The 20,558-nt window shown below is 31.1% G+C and overlaps 2 long non-coding RNA genes across 2 annotated transcripts; both read right to left on the bottom strand.

Moving 5' to 3' along the window:
* Positions 1 to 1,091: 1,091 nt before the first annotated feature.
* On the bottom strand, positions 1,092 to 3,458 carry LOC136272177 (uncharacterized). Its single transcript, XR_010710122.1, has 3 exons — positions 2,241 to 3,458; positions 1,966 to 2,157; positions 1,092 to 1,686 (listed from the first exon to the last, which is right to left on the bottom strand). It is a non-coding gene; the product is annotated as an uncharacterized lncRNA (long non-coding RNA).
* A 5,175-nt stretch (positions 3,459 to 8,633) lies between these two features.
* On the bottom strand, positions 8,634 to 9,669 carry LOC117681596 (uncharacterized). The gene is made up of 3 exons (XR_010710114.1): positions 9,502 to 9,669; positions 9,224 to 9,409; positions 8,634 to 8,947 (listed from the first exon to the last, which is right to left on the bottom strand). It is a non-coding gene; the product is annotated as an uncharacterized lncRNA (long non-coding RNA).
* Between the last annotated feature and the right edge of the window lie 10,889 nt (positions 9,670 to 20,558).

The raw sequence follows: 20,558 nt of genomic DNA, 5'->3' as shown, positions 1-20,558 counted from the left end.
TTATAGGCATGGTATCATGCTAATAATTTTTTTTAAATAGATTTATACACACCGTTGTTTTTTAAAAAAGAATTCATTACCTGTTTCCCTCTCAATTTTTTCTTCTGTACTCATAAACACGCAATTTCAAATTAAACTATTTTTCCCTCGCAATTTCATCTACAGGCATCAGACTCCGTGCTTATCCCCGTATTAATGTTATCGTTTGTTCCTGTACTATCAAAAACGTAAACTCATAGATCTACCACTTGCTATCTTTGCTGTAGGCATTTTCAATAGATAATTAAAAACGATGAAGTAAAAATTTAGAGACATACCAAAGTTCTATTATAAAAAACGATCGTTAAACGGGGGTCGAACAGTTGGGGGGGGGGGAGGGGTAGAGAGTTGTGTGCCCTTAGTTAAAATAACATCCGATAGATTTACCACGAAATTGGGCAGGAATTTGACCTTTGACGTAGAAGGTCATGAAAGCAATTGCAATAGGCGCTTCCGCCTAAAAATTTCAAGCTCTGTAACTCGCTTATATCTCAACAAATGACACTCAAATTTCGGTTGCCTATTAAAAATGACTTTCTGAAGCATTGTTAATATTAAAATCGTAAAAATAATTTTTGACCAAAATTGTGACCATGCCCCTTTAAAACGGGCTTGGCCCCTTTGGTCTAAACCTATTATTAATTTAGTTACTAAGTTACTAAGGATTTGACAAGAAAGCAAAAAACTTGGAATTAACAGATTTAAGAAGGAAAATGCAAATATATTGACTGAAAATGCACAAAAGTGTGGTAGAAAAAGACAAACCAGTGAATGGGCTGGCAGAAGAATTGTTAAAATGAACCACAGAAACACATTATCAGAGAATTCTATTATGAATAATGAAAACACACCGCAGAAGCTGCGAAAACGTACTGTTCAAAGTAGATTGCATTCAAAAGGATATCACAGAAGAGCAGTTAAAACGACAACCACCATATTTAAGCAGAAGAGATTAAAACAAAGACTCTCTTGCCTTTCTCATCTACATTGAAGACCGCGACTGGTCTAGAGTTATATTCTCAGATGAAGCACACATATTATTTTAAAAAAGAAGTTTTAGTATGGAGGAAAATTGATGAAAAGTGGAAACCACGTTGCCTTGGAATTTACAGTCCAAAGGGCCCACAAATTCCACAGCTAAGTGTGATTTTTATGGGGTGTATAAATTCTTATTCTGTTGGTTCTTTGTTCATCTTTATTTCTTTAAAATCGTAAATAAAGTAATGAAGCAGTGAAATACAATTAAATGAATTGAAATTAATAATTAAAATTGCTATATTTATACATGAATCCTAATTTTTTCTACAACAAAGAAAAAGCACATATGAAAACTGACATCGATTTGCATTTCCTTCCAGATATGTTGTTTTTAGGTAACTCTTGCTTATAGATATATGGATACAAACTCTAATCAAAATACATGTATAGACACAAAACCAATCTTTCAAATAATTAACCAATTTAATTATAAATCTGTGAAAGAATTATACGTCAATATAATTATCTAGTATCTTAGTGACTCCTATTCAGAGCAAAAGCGATCTCTGCATATCCTATAATCATTCTTGTTGATGCGATAATTTTCACAAAAATAACAAAGTGGATCTCCTAAAGGAAGCAAACTTCCAGCGATAACTGTCCTAGACTCTATGTAAACAAAAGAAAATACAAGTTTAGCTCCAATGGTGATACTGTAAAACAAAAGGAAAAAAAACTGAACGCTGAATTTTAAGAGAGAGAGAGAGAGAGAGAGAGAGAGAGAGAGAGACAGAGAGACAGAGAGAGAGATTACTTATTATTTTTTAAATCATAAATTCAGTAATAGAGTATTGAAATACAATTCAAATTCAATTTAATGCAATACAAAACAAAACATATCAAATCTTTTCAAACAATGAAAACTAAAATAGAAAAATAAATGCTGACCAATGTCTGGACATATTCCGTCACATTGAAGAAATGTTGGATCCAATCGTTTACACTCGTTGCAAACATCATTCACAATGTCTTTTTCAGTGAGGATAGACTCTGGAGTGATAGTAGTTGTTGATAGTTTTTCTATTCTTTTCCTCGTGTAAGTACCTTTGAAAGTAGGTATATCTTTTTTCCATTCTACAACTAATCAAGTTGATATATTTTGATGAATACCTATTATCTAGCATTATTTCCAGAAAAACGAAAGAATATTGAAATAAATTTACCTCCAGTTTTATTAAAACCTCTTGTCTCATTCTTCAAACCACCAAAACTTCCTTTTCCATCAATTTTCTTTAACAGTAACCAGCAAAACACAATGAGCGCAACTAACCGCATTTTACTCTGCAAGTAAACTACTGTTCTTCATAATCAAAAACATTTGCTTGGAGGCTAATTTAAAAAAAAAACATTCAGGATGCACAAACGATATAAAATATATTTACTTGACGTTATTAATTATCAGCTTTCTACACTATGTACAAATTTCCATAATTTTCTTTTCTGTTGGGTATGCTTTACATTATATTAATAAATAGTAACCGCTGACACTAAAGAGTATTTCCTAGCTGGGATGTGACTTAACAAACACTCCATTGTGCTCATTTTCAGAAAAGGATCCATGATCTTAGTTTAATACTATTTTTGATTTAGTTACTTTGCAAACGTTCCTTTGTTTTTATTAGAAGTTTTTCATAAAATTCTTGATTATTTCAACATATTGATTGCTTTTTACGTGTTTATTGAAATATGGAACAGTAATGTCTTGTACCCATTGTTCGGTTTTGCATTTATTTTTTTTTCTAAATACACATTATTTGTCTTATATCTTTTTTTTCGAATAATAGTTAACGGTATGTGTTAAATTATTGCTGGTACAAGCTTTTGTAGTTTTCACGGTCTTCCTGATATCAAAATATTTAATCCAAAGTAAGCAACAGTTTCTGCATTTATTTTTAAATTTGTTTTGCATGGTCAAGTTTTGTCAACGCATTGAACACAGACTCTGAAATGTTGGGGGTTTTAGGCAGAAAAAGCAAATTATCAATGGAAAATTCAAAATCAATGCAAAAATACATACGATTTTCACGAGTTCAAAATCATTTTATACTCTTTTGCAGAAGTGGAGGTCTGAAGTTTTAGGCCATGAAAGGTCAGGTGTATAAAGTACTTTTGCACCACATTGCATTTCTTGTGCAATTATTTTTGTTAAGTGGGATTTTTTTTTGTTTGGCATACATCGAGAAAATTTTAAGATATTAAATGTATAATGAAGAAATATTGAACAATTTTGCTCCATCTTATACATCGTTTAATGTATATTGCTAGATGACAGTAAAAATTGTAATGAACCATTACATGACCGATTTCAAACACGAATCCGGCCAATTTTCACTTGAACATTGTTTTATAAGGTACAGAAAGTGGTCGTTATGCATAATATTAGATTCTATTTTATATATACACTTAGATTCTACAAAAATAATGAATTTGGAAACATGTATTTAAAAGAGTAATATCTTGGGAAAGGCTTCTAGTAAACAATGAGCTATGAAATATTTTTTGGATGGGGTTTGAAAATAGAAGTTGAAAAAAATGAAAAATACAACGAGGTCTTCGAAACAATTTTAAAACAATAACTGGATACACTCATGAAAAATCTTTAACAAAGAAAATCTTCCTTAACTAACAATTACATTAAGTTCACAAAATAGGATCCAGGAGATTTGTACCATTCATTATCCAATTTATATCTGTCAATAATAAACAATAATTGTTCTTGTTTTTTTTGGTCAAATACAAAGATTCAGCAACCCAAAAGGTACAATATCAGCGGAGTCCAAAAGGACAGGTTTGAAATGTTGATATTAAGGGTAGTTTAATCATTATATTGTATCAGAAAACATTGCGAGATACTCAAAAAAGCCAAGGAATATGATGTTGTCACTTATTACGACAACAAAGCCTTTGAGGGAAAGGGCGGTGATACCTGCGTACCGTTTATTTTTTTCTTCCCAATATATTTTTTTAAAATTGAAATAATAGGTGTTTCAATGAAAACACATTTTTTATTTTCTTTTTTTAAATATGCAAAAATAAAGCATAACAACACGCGTAAAACTTCGGCAAATTATTTATTTAGCGTTTTTTTTTTAGAACTTATATCGTATAAATATCGCCAACACAAGCAAACGCATTCCTCTGTATCTTGTTTACCCTTATTAGTTTTCTGTTGCCGATACCATCAAGCATAAAACTTAAAAAAGAAAACTACTAAGGGGTTCCAGCAAATCCGGAGAAATAACTTCTTTAGCAATAGAAGTGAAGGAAACTTAAATAGAAACATTTCGTAAAATTTGACGAATTGAAGATCCTTATTGATAAAAAAAAAGGAATAACACAATTGAGAAAACAATATCTAGTACCCACATTTCGATGACTGTCATTATTTAGAAGCAACAAAGGAGGAACATATAACTGGATAACCAGAGTGTTGCATACACCGTATATGGACCTTTATCGTCGGCAAAACACCACAGGTGAGACAATATTCAAATTATGCTATAGCAACATTAGGACTGTTTGTGGGATTTTAAAAAAGTAGGAAAGCTAGCCCCATTATGATTAAAATAACAAAACAAAAGTATTTTTAAACAGATTTGTCGACGCTTTACTGTATTTTTAAACCATCTCAACTGTTTTTCTGATAATTCAACATCCCATTCAAATTTATTTATCTTTTAAACTAAAATAATAAGAAATAATTGTATCATGAAAGTACTTTTGAAAGATTTGTTTCAAGATACAAACTATGAACTACACCAACTAGCCATCAGTCGACCTTCCACTTTTTTTTTTTACCTCTGGGAGAATTTACTCTTAAAAGAAAGAAGAAAAGTATCAATGATATGAACACAATAATTGATTTATCATAAAATAACTGTTATAAGCTATTGAACAAATATGAAGACGATATATTAATTACAAATTTTATAAGATATGTCCTCTTATTTGTCCCTAAACTGTTCAACGTAAGATTTATATTATCAGAACAATTCTCTTCCAGCGTGAAATATGTGGGCACATTGTTGGTAACTCGTTAAATTACGTCAAAACGGTTAATAATTACTTATAGAAGTAGCACATGTATTTAGCAATTTTTAAGTACAATTTATTTTTGCTTTCTAATTAAAATAAACCGTCTAATACACCGTTTCATCGCGAGTAAGTTCAGGCACCGCGAGTGGGCTTTTCCCTTTAGTTTTTAGCCAAATAATAACTGCAAGTGACCTTAAATATTACGAAATTACCTTGCGTTGTAGGCTTGACAAATTATCAGGTATCGTCGATATCAATACATGCTTTTATGCCTCTTAATGCATGCTTTAATCATTCTTCATTGCGGAATATGACCAGGAATATTCCGGTCGACAAAATGTTTTTCTCATTGCAGCTTTAATCTACCTAGATGGGTCATATCGTCAACACAGATATTGTGTCAATGAAACTTAATTACCACGAATACAATAGATTTGAAGTTAATTATGTTAACAAAGCAAAAAGACTGTGTTTTTCAAGTCATTCAACACCTATTAATATTGATATTCGTAGGACTACATATAGTAATACTTTTGTTTTGTTTATACATAAGTTATTTTGCTATATTAATTATTCATAATTGAACAGAGTTAAATAAGTTACTTTCCGAAAACCTAAACTACTTTCTGGTTTTGCACATTACACACTCTACTCCGTTCATATTAATATGAAACCGCTTATAAAACCGCATGGTACTTTGTTAGAAACATTATGTATATACGTAAATAAATAACAGCAGGAACCAATGCGAAAGTTTTACAAATTGAACCGTCAAGTCCATACTTTCTTTATCTCACAACATATGGAGACTTTAATACAAGTAAAAAAAAAATATATCTTTCCTCGCGGTATATTTGGGATGTACGCTGACAACGATGGACCTCAATCAAAAAGAAATCTGGGTAAGTATGAAGCTAATTGTACTTGATCACTCTCTGTTATCATAAGTTATAAATTTGACAACATGTCCGCATGCTTTGATTATAAAATTGATTAATTGATTATAACCCCCCCCCCCCCAAAAAAAAATTTTATCCATATTCACCCAACGCTCAACACGAATCAATTGACTAGTATTGTGAAGTAGTTTTGTTATTGTTTAGAAATCTAATTATGTTAAACGAGAGCTATTCCCCATTTTCAGTAATAAAACATTCCAGCAAACGGGGATTTTACACGTTTTTCTATTAATTATCAACTTTCCTCACTTTGTACAAATGTTATAATTTTCTTTTCTGTTGTTTTTTCTTCACATTATATCTAAAAATTGTAACCGCTGACACTAAAGATTATTTTCCAGCAAGAATGTGACTTTACAAACACTCCATTGTGTTCATTTTCAGAAAAGGATCCGTAATCTTAGGTTAAAACTATTTTTAATTTAGTTACTAGTACTTTGCAAAACGTTTCTTTGCTTATATTAGAAGTTGATCATAAAATGTCTTGCTGTTGATTTCAATCAGTATTTAACAGGTTGGACACAGTAACCCTATTGAGGAAAATTTATGTTAAACGTGAGCTATTCCCCTTTTCATTAATAAAAGACATTCCCGCAATTGCGGGTTTTTAACACGTTTTTCCATTTAAATATTTTTTTTTAAAAAGTGACCAATAAGTGCAAGAATATCTTTACTTTTTATCAAGAACACGGACCAACTTACTATGTGTTTGCTTCAAACTTTAACATTCACATCTGCGTTTCAGTATCTAGCAACAACTGTAGCCTCTCTGGATAATACTGTTAATTCCGTATTTTACGCGAGTACTTAATTCCGCAATTCAACGAATTTCCATCAAATCGCGAGAACATAAAATTGCAAATGCCGAAATTTTATCATAGTTTCATGTAGTTTATATATTTCCAAAAATTAAAAGTGAGATTTAAAAAATTCGCGAGATGGGCTTTTCGCGATTTTACGCGGATATTAATTCCTAGCGTTTAAATAGGAATCTACAGTAATGTGCACGTGATTATTCTGAACATATGTTAAGTCGTAAAATTATTCCTTCAATATTTTATAATTTTTTTTTCCGGGTTTTCCAATGGAAAAATCCAGTTATTGTGAGAATTGCGGGCGGGCGGCTGACAAAAGGCTAGTTCTATTGTATAGATAACTCTTTATGTCCTTTTCAAGATAGGAGTTGATGTTTTGCTGATCAATTGTACATATGTCAGAGATATGCATATTACTTAGATTTTTATTTCTGATAATTTATGGAATAGATATAAGCTGTTGAACTTAGTTGTTTTCTCGCAGAATGTTGCATATAGAGTATCCCTATCGAACAGTTTTCAACATAGTATTAAGTTGATATTCTGCAGATCAATTGCATATATAGAGGTACATGTAAGTACTTACTGACTGATCAAGGGGATGTAAATCTTTGTTTACAAATAAAACTGTTGTCTGCATTGATAAAAAGCAAGGCTGCAAGATGAAAGGATTTGACAAGAAAGCAAAATAATTGATTCTGAAACTAAAAAAGTGAATGTAACAATAGTGGAAAAATTGGGAATAACCAGGAATTAACAGATTTACTGTGTGTCATTTCTTTAAAGAGAAATGAAAAGAAGGAAAATGCAAATATATTGACTGAAAGTGCACAAAAATGTGGTAGAAAAAAACAAACTAGTGAAAGGGCTGACAGAAAGATTGTGACAATGAACCGCAATATCAACTCTAGAAAATACATTGAAATACTGAACACAAATCTTTGGCCAGTAAATGCCAAGTATGGAGAGGAACAGGTCGGGCAATCATCTTATATCTTCAAAGTAGACGATGCAGCGGTGCATACATCTCAAGAGACATGTTGAGGGAAACGAGAAAACCATATCAACTCTATGAATTGCCCCCTTCAATATCCAGACCTGAATGTCAGAGAAAATGTGGAGAGAACTGTGACAATAAAACTTCACAAACGTTTATTTGAAATAAAAGCTAGACATGACCTTGTTGACAATGCTTTGGAAATCTGGACCCCTCTCACACCAACTTACATAAAAGCATTACACTTGTCACTACCAAAGCAAATTTGAGCTGTTCTTGGGGCAAACGGTTGTATAACAGAGTACTGAAAATTTTGGGTAAGTACTTTTATTAATGCATGAAAAAACACCTTAGAATTTGACCGTGTTACTTTTGGCTAAGTTTTATCATGTCAGCCATTTTGTGACTTTTAATTTTGCTTTTGAGTATACATTTCAGAACGCCTTTTCTATCGAGAGAGAGCGAATGGTTATAAAACAGTTCATTCATTCCTAAAAGACGTTGTATATATTGAAATCTAAAAGTACAGCTTGTTTTACTCCAATATATTCATAATAATAATTCATTAGATTATTCCATAAAAATTTTTCTTTTTAATTTGTATTGTTCATCTATATTTCTTTAAAATCGCAAATCAAGTAATAAAGTAGTGAAATACAATTAAATGATTTAAAATTAATAATACAATTTGGTATATTTATGCATGACTCCTATTTTTTTTCTACAATAAAAAAAGCACATATGGAAACTGCCATCGATTTGCATTTCCTTCCAGATATGTTGTTTTTAAGTAACTCTTGCTTATAAATATATGGATACAAACTCTAATCAGTATACATGTATAGACAGAAAACCATTTTTTTCAAATAATGAACCAGTTTATTATAAATCTGTGAAAGAGGTATATGTCAATATAATTATTTAGTATCATAGTGACTTCTATTGAGAACAAAAGCGATCTCTGCATATCTTATAATCATTCTTGTTGATGCGATAATTTTCACAAAAATAACAAAATGGATCTCCTAAAGGCAGCAAACTATCAGCGAAAACTGTCCCAGAATCTATGTAAACAAAAGAAAATACAAGTTTAGCTCCAATGGCGATACGTATTGTGTAAAACAAAAGAAAAAAACTGAACGCTGATTTTTAAGAGAGAGAGAGAGAGAGAGAGAGAGAGAGAGAGAGAGAGAGATATTGCTTACTTATGATTTTTTAAATCATAAATTAAGTAGTAAAGTATTGAAATAAAATAATAATTCAATTTAATGCAATACAAAACAAAACATATCAAATCTTGTTCAAACAATGAAAACTAAAATAGAAAAATAAATGCTGACCAATGTCTGGACATATTCCGTCACATTGAAGAAATGTTGGATCCAATCGTTTACACTCGTTGCAAACATCATTCACAATGTCTTTTTCAGTTAGGTTAGATTCTGGTGTGATAGTAGTTGTTGATATCTGTTCTGTTTTTTTCCTCGTGCAAGTACCTTTGAAAGGAGATACATCTTTTTTCCCATCTACAACAAATTAACAAGTTGTTTTATTTAGATGAATACCTATTATCTAGCATTATTTCCAGAAAAACGAAAGAATATTGAAATAAATTTACCTCCAGTTTTATTAAAACCTCTTGTCTCATTCTTCAAACCACCAAAACTTCCTTTTCCATCAATTTTCTTTAACAGTAACCAGCAAAACACAATGAGCGCAACTAACCGCATTTTACTCTACAAATAAAACTACTGTCCTTCATAATCACAAACAATTGCTTGGAGGCTAATTTAAAAAAAAAAATTCAGGATCTACACACGATACAGACTATATTTACTTGATGTTATTAATTATCAGCTTTCTACACTACGTACAAATTTCCATAATTTTCTTTCCTGTTGGGTTTGCTTTACATTGTATTTATAAATAGTATACACTGACACTAAAGAGTATTTTCCAGCTGGGATGTGACTTTACAAACAATCCATTGTGCTCATTTTCAGAAAAATTATTATAAGTTGCTGATCAAATGTCTTCTTGTTTATTTCAACAGATTGATAGCTTTTCAAATGTTTATTGAAATATGGAACAGTAATTTCTTGAAATCATTATTCGGTTTTGCATTTATTTTTTTTTCTAAATACACATTGTATGTCTTATATCTTTTTTTTTCGAATAAAAGTTAACGATATGTGTTAAATTATTGCTGGTACAAGCTTTTGTAGTTTTCACGGTCTTCCTGATATCAAAATATTTAATCCAAAGTAAACAACAATTTCTGAATTCATTTTTAAATTTCTCTTGCATGGTCAAGTTGTGTCAACTCATTGAACACAAACTCTGAAATGTTGGGGGTTTTGGGCAGAAAAAGCAAATAATCAATGGAAAATTCACAACCAATGCAAGAATACATGCGATTTCCACGAGTTCAAAATCGTTTTATATTCGTTTGCAGCAGTGGAGGTCTAAAGTTTCAGGCCATGAAAGGTCAGGTAAATAAAGTACTTTTGCACCACATTGCATTTCTCGTGCAATTATTTTTGTTTAAGTTGGATTTTTTATTTGTTTGGCATACATCGAGAGAATTTCGCATTTGCGGGAGGTTTTTTTTTGGTTACTGAAAAGAGGAATAGCTCCTGTTTAGCGTAATCATTCCTCAAAAGTGTAACTGTGCCAAACCTGTTTATGTACAAAATGCCCAGATCAAACATATGTTCATAAAGTCAGTTTAAGATATAAAATGTATAATGAAGAGATATTGAACAATTTTGCTCCATCTTATACGTCTAGTTAAATGTATATTGCTAGATGACAGTAAAATTGTAATGAACCAAATTTACTTGACCGATATCAAACACGAATCCAGCCAATTTTCACTTAAACATTGTTTTAAAAGGTACGGAATGTGTTCGTTATGAATTATATTAGATTCTATATATATATATATATATATATATATATATATATATATATATATATATATATATTAGATTCTACAAAAAAATGAATTTGGAAACATGTATTTAAAAGAGTAATATCTTAGGAAAGGCTTCTGTTAAACAATGAGCTAAGAAATATATTTTGGATTGGGTTTGAATATAGAAGATGTTTAAAGAAATATAACAAGGTCTTCGAAACAATTTTAAAACACTAACTGGATACACTCATGAAAGACCTTGAACAAAGAATACCTTCCTTAACGAACAAATACATTACGTTCTCGAAATATGATCCAGGAGATTTGTACCATTCATTATCCAATTTATATCTGTCAATAATAAACAATTCTTGTTCTTGTTTTTTTTTTGTCAAATACAAAGATTCAGCAACCCAAAAGGTACAGTATCAGCCGAGTCCAAAAGGACAGGTTTGAAATGTTTTAAGGGTAGTTTAATCATAATACTGTATCATAAAACATTGCGAGATACTCAAAGAAGCCACGGACATATGATGTCGTCATTATTACGACAACAAAGCCTTTGAGGAAAAGGGCGGTGATACCTGCGTAACGTTTCTTTTTTCTTCCCATTATATTTTTCTTATATTGAAATAATAGGTGTTTCAATCAAAACAGGCATTTTTTATAATCTTTTTTCTTATGGTGTAATATATGTTTTATGTGTGATGAATACTTTTAATTCATCAGAACTAACATTAATCGTTAAACCTGAAACATGATAAATGTATTCTCAATAGTTCTCTACAGAAATTCCAAATGAAACATTATGTCACAATTAATAATCGGAGTTTCTTTCGAGATATTCTTATCGAAGTAGTTGAGGAATCTATTGATTTTGCTTTAAATATGCAAAAAATGCAGCATAACAACACGCGTAAAACTTTCGACAAATTATTTATTTAGCGTTTTTTTTAAGAACTTACATCGTATAAATATCGCCAAAGCAAGCAAACACATTCCTCTGTATCTTGTTTACCCATATTAGTTTTCTATAGCCGATACCATCAAGCATAAAACTTAAAAAAAAAAAAACTAATAAGGGGTCTCAGCAAATCCGGAGAAATAACCTCTTTAGCAATAGAAGTTAAGGAAACTTAAATAGAAACATTTCGTAAAATTTGACGAATTGAAGATCCCTATTGATGAAAAAAGAAGGAAAACTAGGAATAACACAATTGAGAAAACAATATCCAGGACCCACATTTCGATGACTGTTTGATAAGTCATTATTTAGAAGCAATAAAGGAGTAACATATTACTGGATAACCAGAGTGTTGCATACACCGTATATGGACCTTCATCGTTGACAAAACACCACATGTGAGACAATTTTCAAATTATGCTACAGCAAGATTAGGACTGTTTGTGGGATTTTAAAAAAGTAGGAAAGCTAGCACAATTATTATTAAAATAACAAAACAAAAGTATTTTTAAACAGATTTGTCGACGCTTTACTATATTTTTAAACCATCTTGGCAACTGTTTTTCTGATAATTCAACATCCCATTCAAATTTATTTATCTTTAAAACTAGATAAGAAATAATTGTATCATAAAAGTACTTTTGAAAGATTTGTTTCAAGATACAAACTATGAACTACACCAACTAGCCGTCAGTCGACCTTCCACCTTTTTTTTTACCTTTAGGAGAATTTACTCTTAAAAGAAAGGGGAAAATTATCAATGGTATAAACACAATAACTGATTTATTATAGAATAGCTGTTATAAGCTTATGAACAAATAATATGTTTTACGGTGCGACCGTTGGGGCGAGCACAGCATGTGATCAAACAATCAATTATAATAAATCAATAAAAATAAAATTAACAACGTAAAATTTGAATGCAAAAAAAATAAAACATACCTATTTTTCAGTAAATTTTCATTATTCATAGTTTATAAGATTTGTTATAATTTATTTATTTATTTATTTATTAGTAAAACAGTAGTTTAATCTGAGATACAATGATGTTGAATAATGAAGATTTTAATATATAAATATTCATTGCACTGTAACTCCTCTTATAAAGTGATTGTAAGGTCAGTTTATCCCCCCCCCCTTTTTTCTTGCAGTAGACATTTTTTTCTAAACCTACATAATTATAAAACTGGACTCATCATAGAGCCCCCCCCCCCCCATGTTAAAAAAATAATATTTCATTTTTTTTTTTCAATTTATACATAGAAAATCGACTTATCATGTATTTGCGCCCTCCACTTTAAAAAAAAAAAATTAATGTTTAATTTTTTTTTATTTACGCTTAAAAATATTTGCTTATCATATTAAAAGAACATGGTGCCCCCCCCCCCCCCCTTTGCATGTAATAAATGGAAGTGAAAATAAAGAAACCATTGAACTGCTAAAGAGCTGTCAGAAGGATTAGAATTTTCATTATTTTTTTGTTATCTTTTTTTTTTGCTTGCAAAGATTTTTTGGACGAGGCTGCCATCTACCCACCCACCCCCTTTCATATGGAGAAATCACGTACACTTTATTCATGAGCTAAATGCCACGTGACACTGTTCTCATTAATGTTTATGTCTTCAAATTGTCTCCCTTACGAATGAAAATTACATACCTTTTATGTATGAAATTTGTGTGATTACGTCAAAACTTTTATTTTTTGAATGAGAACATGTGTTTAGGCAATGCATAGATTATCTGTGAATGTTTTGTCACCACAATCAGTGATTCACACTTAAAATTCACTTTGAATACCTCTCTATCCGACCATAGATAATCTAAAAATATGACTTTACCGGCTAAAATGAGTAAATAAATAGATAAACAGCTAAAAATATCAGCTTGAAACAGAATAAAATTATAAAATGAAAAATTTCATTCAATCTATAACGATAATTCTTAATCAAAAAATATGCAATATGCCTAATGATTCAATATAAAGACTATATAAATGCCTAGTTGCAAGTCCGAAGGCTCACTGAGAAAGTCTTGAAAATGCTAAATTGGAAGTAAAAAGGAACCGACAAGACTTTTTTAATTTGAGTCAAAATTTCCGACACAACTAGTTTGCAATGTAAACTTTGTAAATATATGAGGAACTACTTTACCTATGAATGGCAAGTATTTTAAAAATAATTCCAAAATCCCTTCATGACGCCTTTCATCACTAAAACACACTTTATTCCTACAACGACCCGCTTTGATATTTCAGATTCAAAAGGAACCGCCATCTCAATATCTAATGTAAACAAAACAAGCACATTCCAATCCCGGATGATGTAAATGACAGAACCAAATGAGGAGAAAATATTTCCGAAATACTTATTTTTTATAATTTGTGATTTTTCTCATTCCTTTCTATATATTCTATTGTAATGAAAATCGCCATTGTGATAACAATATGGCCGCTATGCAAATTAGTAAAATGTACACCATTTCTCCATATGTTAAAAAAGGGCGATGCTACATTGTACGTGTACGTTCCAGGAAATTACCGTAATTATAGTGAATAAAATAAATGTGAGCATTCATCCAAATGAGTGCAATTTACAACTGGTATCTGAAGAAATGTCTCTAATCTTCGGGTGTTCTTTAGCTTAGCCTTTGCAAGATTTTGAGAGGATTTTGGTCATTTCAGCAGATTTACAATTACTTCAATTAGAGTAATATCCCCTTATCAGTGCTTATTGTGACGTCAAAGCTGACGTTGGTTAAGTGTCGCCTGACTCTTCAAAATCCCCATAGAAAAAATTACGCGAAGTATACTATTTTAATTACTTAAAAAGCACGATGTTCTTAAAATTACACATCTTATATGCTTCTAAAAAGTTTTAATTACTTTGATTCTCGTGAGAACGTGAGGTTGGAAACCATTGGTACTATGAATTGTGGATCAAAATTTACTGACGCCGAAAAAATCTATCGGATCAATGTGTAAACCTTTGTGACGTCACTCGATTGTTTTTGATTGAGAGTGTACTGAGGTGAACTTTAGAGGTAGCACTGACTGTATGTCGTATACATCGTTACTGTTTTTATTGTCTTGTTGATTCTCGTGAGAGTGTGAAGTGATAAAAACTGTCATGATTACAGAGAACTACTGGGACGATTAAAACAATGCATTACTGGTCCGATTTACTGACGCCAAAAAAATCCGTTGAATGAATGTGCGACTAGTCCGAATTTTTTATTCACACACGCCTTGCCGGTAGAGCTCGCTTCGCTCCGGCGCTGCGCGCGAGCGAGCTGCGCTCGCTATGAAGACGACATATTTAAATTACAATTACAATACTAGTTTGGTATTTGTTGAAAATGAGCAGAACCAAAAGTTTATTCTCAAATCCATGTTTTTGAGTTGATATTGCTTTAACTGTTGTATATCAAATAATATTACTTTTTATATCGAAATAATAAATGGCTTGAATTTGAGAAGTAGATTTATGATAACGAACTAGCAAATTTAGCATTATACCATAAGATAAGCTGTTGATTTGTCTGCTCGTTTTATATGACTAAAGTCTGTTTGAATAAGTTTATGGAATTGATATGATGTTTGGAAAGGGAAATGCTGGTGCATTCTTCAAGCAATTAATTTGAAAAATTTATTGGAAATTGGGCTGTATCTTTAGTTGTCACCTCCCCGCTCCTTTTTACGCTAGACCTTGTAAACAGTTTCTATAAAGAATCTGACTAAATACAAAATCAGTTTAAAACAGCGACCATATTTTGTGATTTTAAGTTTTTTTTTTTTTTTTTTTTTTACAAAGTCTTTGATGTATGCTCATAACGCATGCATTTAATTTTTTTTCCAAAGGGCGTTGACTAAAAGTCCCAGATTTAATGCACTTTAGATGAGCATTTCAATGGGGTGTTGCTAAAACGCGGAACGGAAAGCGGAAGGGAATGGTATACGTAAAATTTTATATAGTTATTTACTTGATAGATGTGTTAAACAAGCTTAAAATGATATACTTTTTGTATTTTTTAATATTGTTAAAATTGTTATCCATATATTCAAGGTTATTTTTTTTGGACAATGTATGATTTTCTTAGAATTAACATTATATGCTTTGACCACTAGTCCCAGTTATCAAACTAAACAACATATCCAGCTCTCTATTTGGATTAGGTTGCAGGAATTTACAATCACATAGGTAAACGAACGCCGATATTAGAAGAATTTTAAGGAGATTTGCAGTACACCTAGAGCATTAGAGATCCAATAACATGATACTTGTTCGATTAATAATCTTTATAAATGTTAACAAACAGATGTTACAGCAAAACCTCGTAAAAACGATAGTAGATGTTGTTTGTTGGTCACGTTATTGATATCAATAATGCTATTAATAAATTTTTAAAATAGTATGGATCACTAAAAATTCAGTGTGGATGAGGGTACATCATGTTTGAATTTTTAAAGTATAAAATCCCAAAATAAGTTTCTAAGTCATGAAAAACACAACCAAACACTTCAACCTACACTATTTTTCAAATAATAATTATTACAAAAGAAAAATAAATTAAAAGTTATTTTACTAGCTTATTTAATAACAATGTATGCCCATTTCATTTCTCCGTTTCGTACTTTTTAAAGTAATGATTTAGTTGATAGACAATCGTAGGAATGATATGAAATAATTAAGCAACCTTTTGATAATAATCATTCATAAGATATGAATAAATGCTACAAAGTAAAAGTTTGTGTCCAATCTATACAATATCAAAGCGATAAACGTCATAGTATTTTTTCCGTTTTCCGATCCATTCCGCTTTCCCTTTCGCGGTTTAGCAACACCCCATTTCAATGTGCGTTGATTTTGTAAAACACTTTGAAAATGTTTTTGAATTTGCAAAATATTTTCAAAGTGCGTTGCCACAAAAGTGCCTAGTAAACGTGTTACTCAACCCTCACCTGACTGGACCAGGCAGAGATGCCCCCTGGCAAAACAAGAAGAAAGAAAAGAAAACTGTCAATGTGGCAACAAACTGGATATTCTTTTGTGTGAACACCACCGTAATCCATTTGTTAATCCAATTCGATAAACACCAATTTATGCTGATTGTAAAACGAAATATTTATTAAAAACAAAACAAAGCAAAGTATGATGCAAATCTCTGTGATGCATATCTGTACAACTTAACCGCAAATAATTTTCTGAGTGGCTCAGGTAACCTTAAACAGTTTTACACATTAATTTTCAGTTTTAACAAAATTATGATTCTATTTTCATTGCAAATATGAACGTTGCCAACCCTGAGACCATATTTATTACTGTGAAGATATCTCCACCGGCGTAGCCTATAAAAATGACAAATCGAGGTTAAATGGGACATTCATTTAAATTGTTAGAAATAGTGCATAATCCCTGTTGTTTACAAAACCCTCTGGGTGAAACAATTGTAGATTAAAGACTCGTAAGATGTACATGTATAAAAAATTATTAAACTAATAAACCAACACGAACCAGAGGCTAAGGGACCATATCGCTTAAGTGACCAACAATTGCTGTACCTCTTATCGAATCAGAATAACAATATCAAATTCAACATATGTTGACAATTTAGTATAGTAGATCTTGATGAAAAACTACAAAAAAAAACTACTAATACCCACATACTTTAATATTAAATATCAAGCCCCTTGTGTTGTTTCAGTATTTGTCTATTTAGCATAAACCCCTCCCTTGTGACCCAATCCTTCTCCAGAGAATCAGTATTTGAACAAAATTTAACCTGCACAACCTAGCTTTTAACAAAATTCAGTTTTACTAGCTGAATGGCTTTCCAGAATAAGATTTTAGGGATTTTCTCTATATATTCTTTGGTAAAAATTCGACCCCCCCTTCCCCAACATTATGGCCCGACATACACCTGTAGATCATAATTATGTCCTACTTCGAAGAAGGGAGGACATATTGGTTTGCTGCTGTCGTTCGGTCTGTCGGTCCACCAATAGTTTTCATTCATTTTCTTCAAGGGATGCACATATTTAAATGAAATTTAGTATACAGGTTTATCATAATAATATCTAGGTTAAGTTTGATTTTGGGTGCGATCGAGCAATTTTTAACAGAGTTACGCCTCTTGGACGTAGAAAAATTCCAATTTTTCGCAGTTCCCGTTTATTTTCTTCGCATAGGATGTACATATTGAAATGAAATTTGGTATACAGGTTTATCATAATAATATCTAGGTCAAGTTTAACTTTGGGTACGTTCAAGCATTTTTCGACAGAGTTATGTGCCTTGGACTTAAAAACAATAGTATTTGTAGTTTCCGTTTATTTCATTCGCAAATGTTTCCAAAGGAGGGGGGCATAAGTGTTTTACAAACGTCTCTTGTTTTTTTAAACTTGAATCTAAGGATGTTTCCGAAAAAGACTTGGGTTTTCTGGCCAATTGGTTATAGAGAAGATTAGTAAAGATCGTTTTCTTTATATACTTGTACAAAAAAGTGGATACCCTATTGTTGGCCCTACCTACACTTGGGAATCATGATTTAAACAAAATTGAATATACACTTCTTAAGGAATCTTCCTCAAAAGTTACAGCTTTCTGGCGTATTCGTTCGTAAGCAACCCATTAAAAACATAAATCTAAATTATCACTCCTTTAAAGTTGGTGTGGTCGATTCTACTAACAAATATGAATCCTCTTAACCAATGATTTGTATCAAGTTTGGCTGAAATTGGCTGAGTGGTTCTGGAGAAGAAGATGAGACAACGACCAACGACAAGCCTTCGGCTCAGGTGAGCTAAAACCGAAAAATGACTTTATAATAGTGGAAGACCACACTTTCAGCAGAAAGATAAAACTAGAAAAAAAATATAAAATTTCCCCGTCCAAATTTTTAGAAATAATTCTGCCATTAAACACTATTACTTCTAAGGTCTGCAGCATCTTCTATTTACAAATTGGTTCATTTGTCTCGATATCAGAGGTTGTCAAATCATGATTTATATATTATTATAAAACTATTATTGTTATGTGTAAATATATAAGTTAATTAAATTCTTCTGATCAATCTAAACAAGATATAAATCCTCCTTTCAAACTATTTTGAGTGCCGAATACAAAATAAAAAGGACATAAACATGATTTGATATCAAAATTTTATTTTTATTGTTCCAAATTGTTTACTTGTGCTTTTTTAATGATTGATAAAAACTTAAATGTTAGAAGTCAACTTACAAGCGAGATACAGAGGTTAGAAATCATTGTTATGTAAACGAACCTTGAGTCTTACATTTGTTTACAAGTGATGCAAAGTACATATATTACAACTTCTTTGACAAAATGACTGGTGCCAAACAACATAGACTGATTCAATGTGTTCATAAATAATATTATGTACAAAAAAGCAACATCCGATTGAAGCATAAAGCAATACCACACATATGTAACCAATAGCAAGACCTGGGGATCTATTCACAAAAAATCGTACGTTTAATCGTAGACATAAGTTTGACGTAAATTTTTTTTTAAAAGATTTTGGTTATTCACAAAATGTCGTACGTGTGACGTCAAAAAACAGTCGTGAGTTTACGTCTACTACTGGGTTGACGTAAGTCTATAATGGATATGTTTATAGTTAAGTTATGACAGTTCTAGGGACTACCTTCATTTTGTCATAAGCAAAATTAAGAGGAGAAACACCTATTTGATATCGGACTATGGTTTACCGTGAAAAAGACAGTGTCAGAGTTCCTTTTGTACCCCGTGTAGCAAAATATATTAATGGTGGTTGGAATTTATTTTTCTTAATCATATTTGAAGCACAATTATGATCATTCAAGCATACAATAGATAATCACCATTACAAACCCTACAACACATATAGGAAAAGAGATATATTACGCGCTATCAATTCCGAGTATATCGAATCAGTATTAGGTAAAACTACGAAAATTATTTGATAATATAGGCGTTTTTTTTTTATTACTACAAATGCATTAAATCAGTAAAACGATCGTCATATGCAAACACACTAATTAACCATCAGTATGTAATGTAATCAACGTACTACATATCATGCACGGATCTAGAGGTGGGGGCCCGGGGTCAGTCTGGCCCCCTAAAAAACTTAAATATTTAAGGTTGACCCAGCCTTTAAAAAATCTGTCTAACCAATTTTTTTTAAAATTTGAAACAACTTTTAAACTCATTAAAAAGACCAAAATATTTATACCTTTGCACAATTCTTTTTAGCTTACAAGGTCCAGCCGCCAAATATTAGTACAATGAACAATGATCTCAAAATGTATTAAATTATGCACAAAAATTCATCATGTTAGGTCATAATTTTAATAAAAATCAAATGATAGCCATTAACTTAGTAAATTCTTATTGATTTTTTTAAAAAAAAATATACATATTTAATTTATTCTCCAGACGACCTTTAAAAAAATTCACAATATCGAAAGGAAGTTATCAATTGACACGCAAACGAGGGTGATAATACTTAGTTACAATATTAAAACCCCGACATATTTAAAATGTACATATAGCGATAAACTGACAGTGTTTTTTGACAGTATTTTAATTACGCCACGTTTTATTACAAACAAATTTTGCTGAAGATTTTTTGGAAGTTTAAAACATGAAAAAAATTTCATACAGAAATAAAATGTCATATGCGTCTGTCGTTAAAAATATTTCTTTTTGTAACAAAATTATTCCCAGGAATATAATAACACCATATGTATTAAAAAACAGGGAATTATCTTATTAAAATAAGAAACATTTCTTAC

This window comes from Magallana gigas, chromosome 2 (genome assembly GCF_963853765.1).
Source record: "Magallana gigas chromosome 2, xbMagGiga1.1, whole genome shotgun sequence".
NCBI classification, from domain to species: domain Eukaryota; kingdom Metazoa; phylum Mollusca; class Bivalvia; order Ostreida; family Ostreidae; genus Magallana; species Magallana gigas.
Note: the sequence above shows the minus strand (reverse complement) of the source record. Positions and strands in the feature narration are given on the sequence as shown.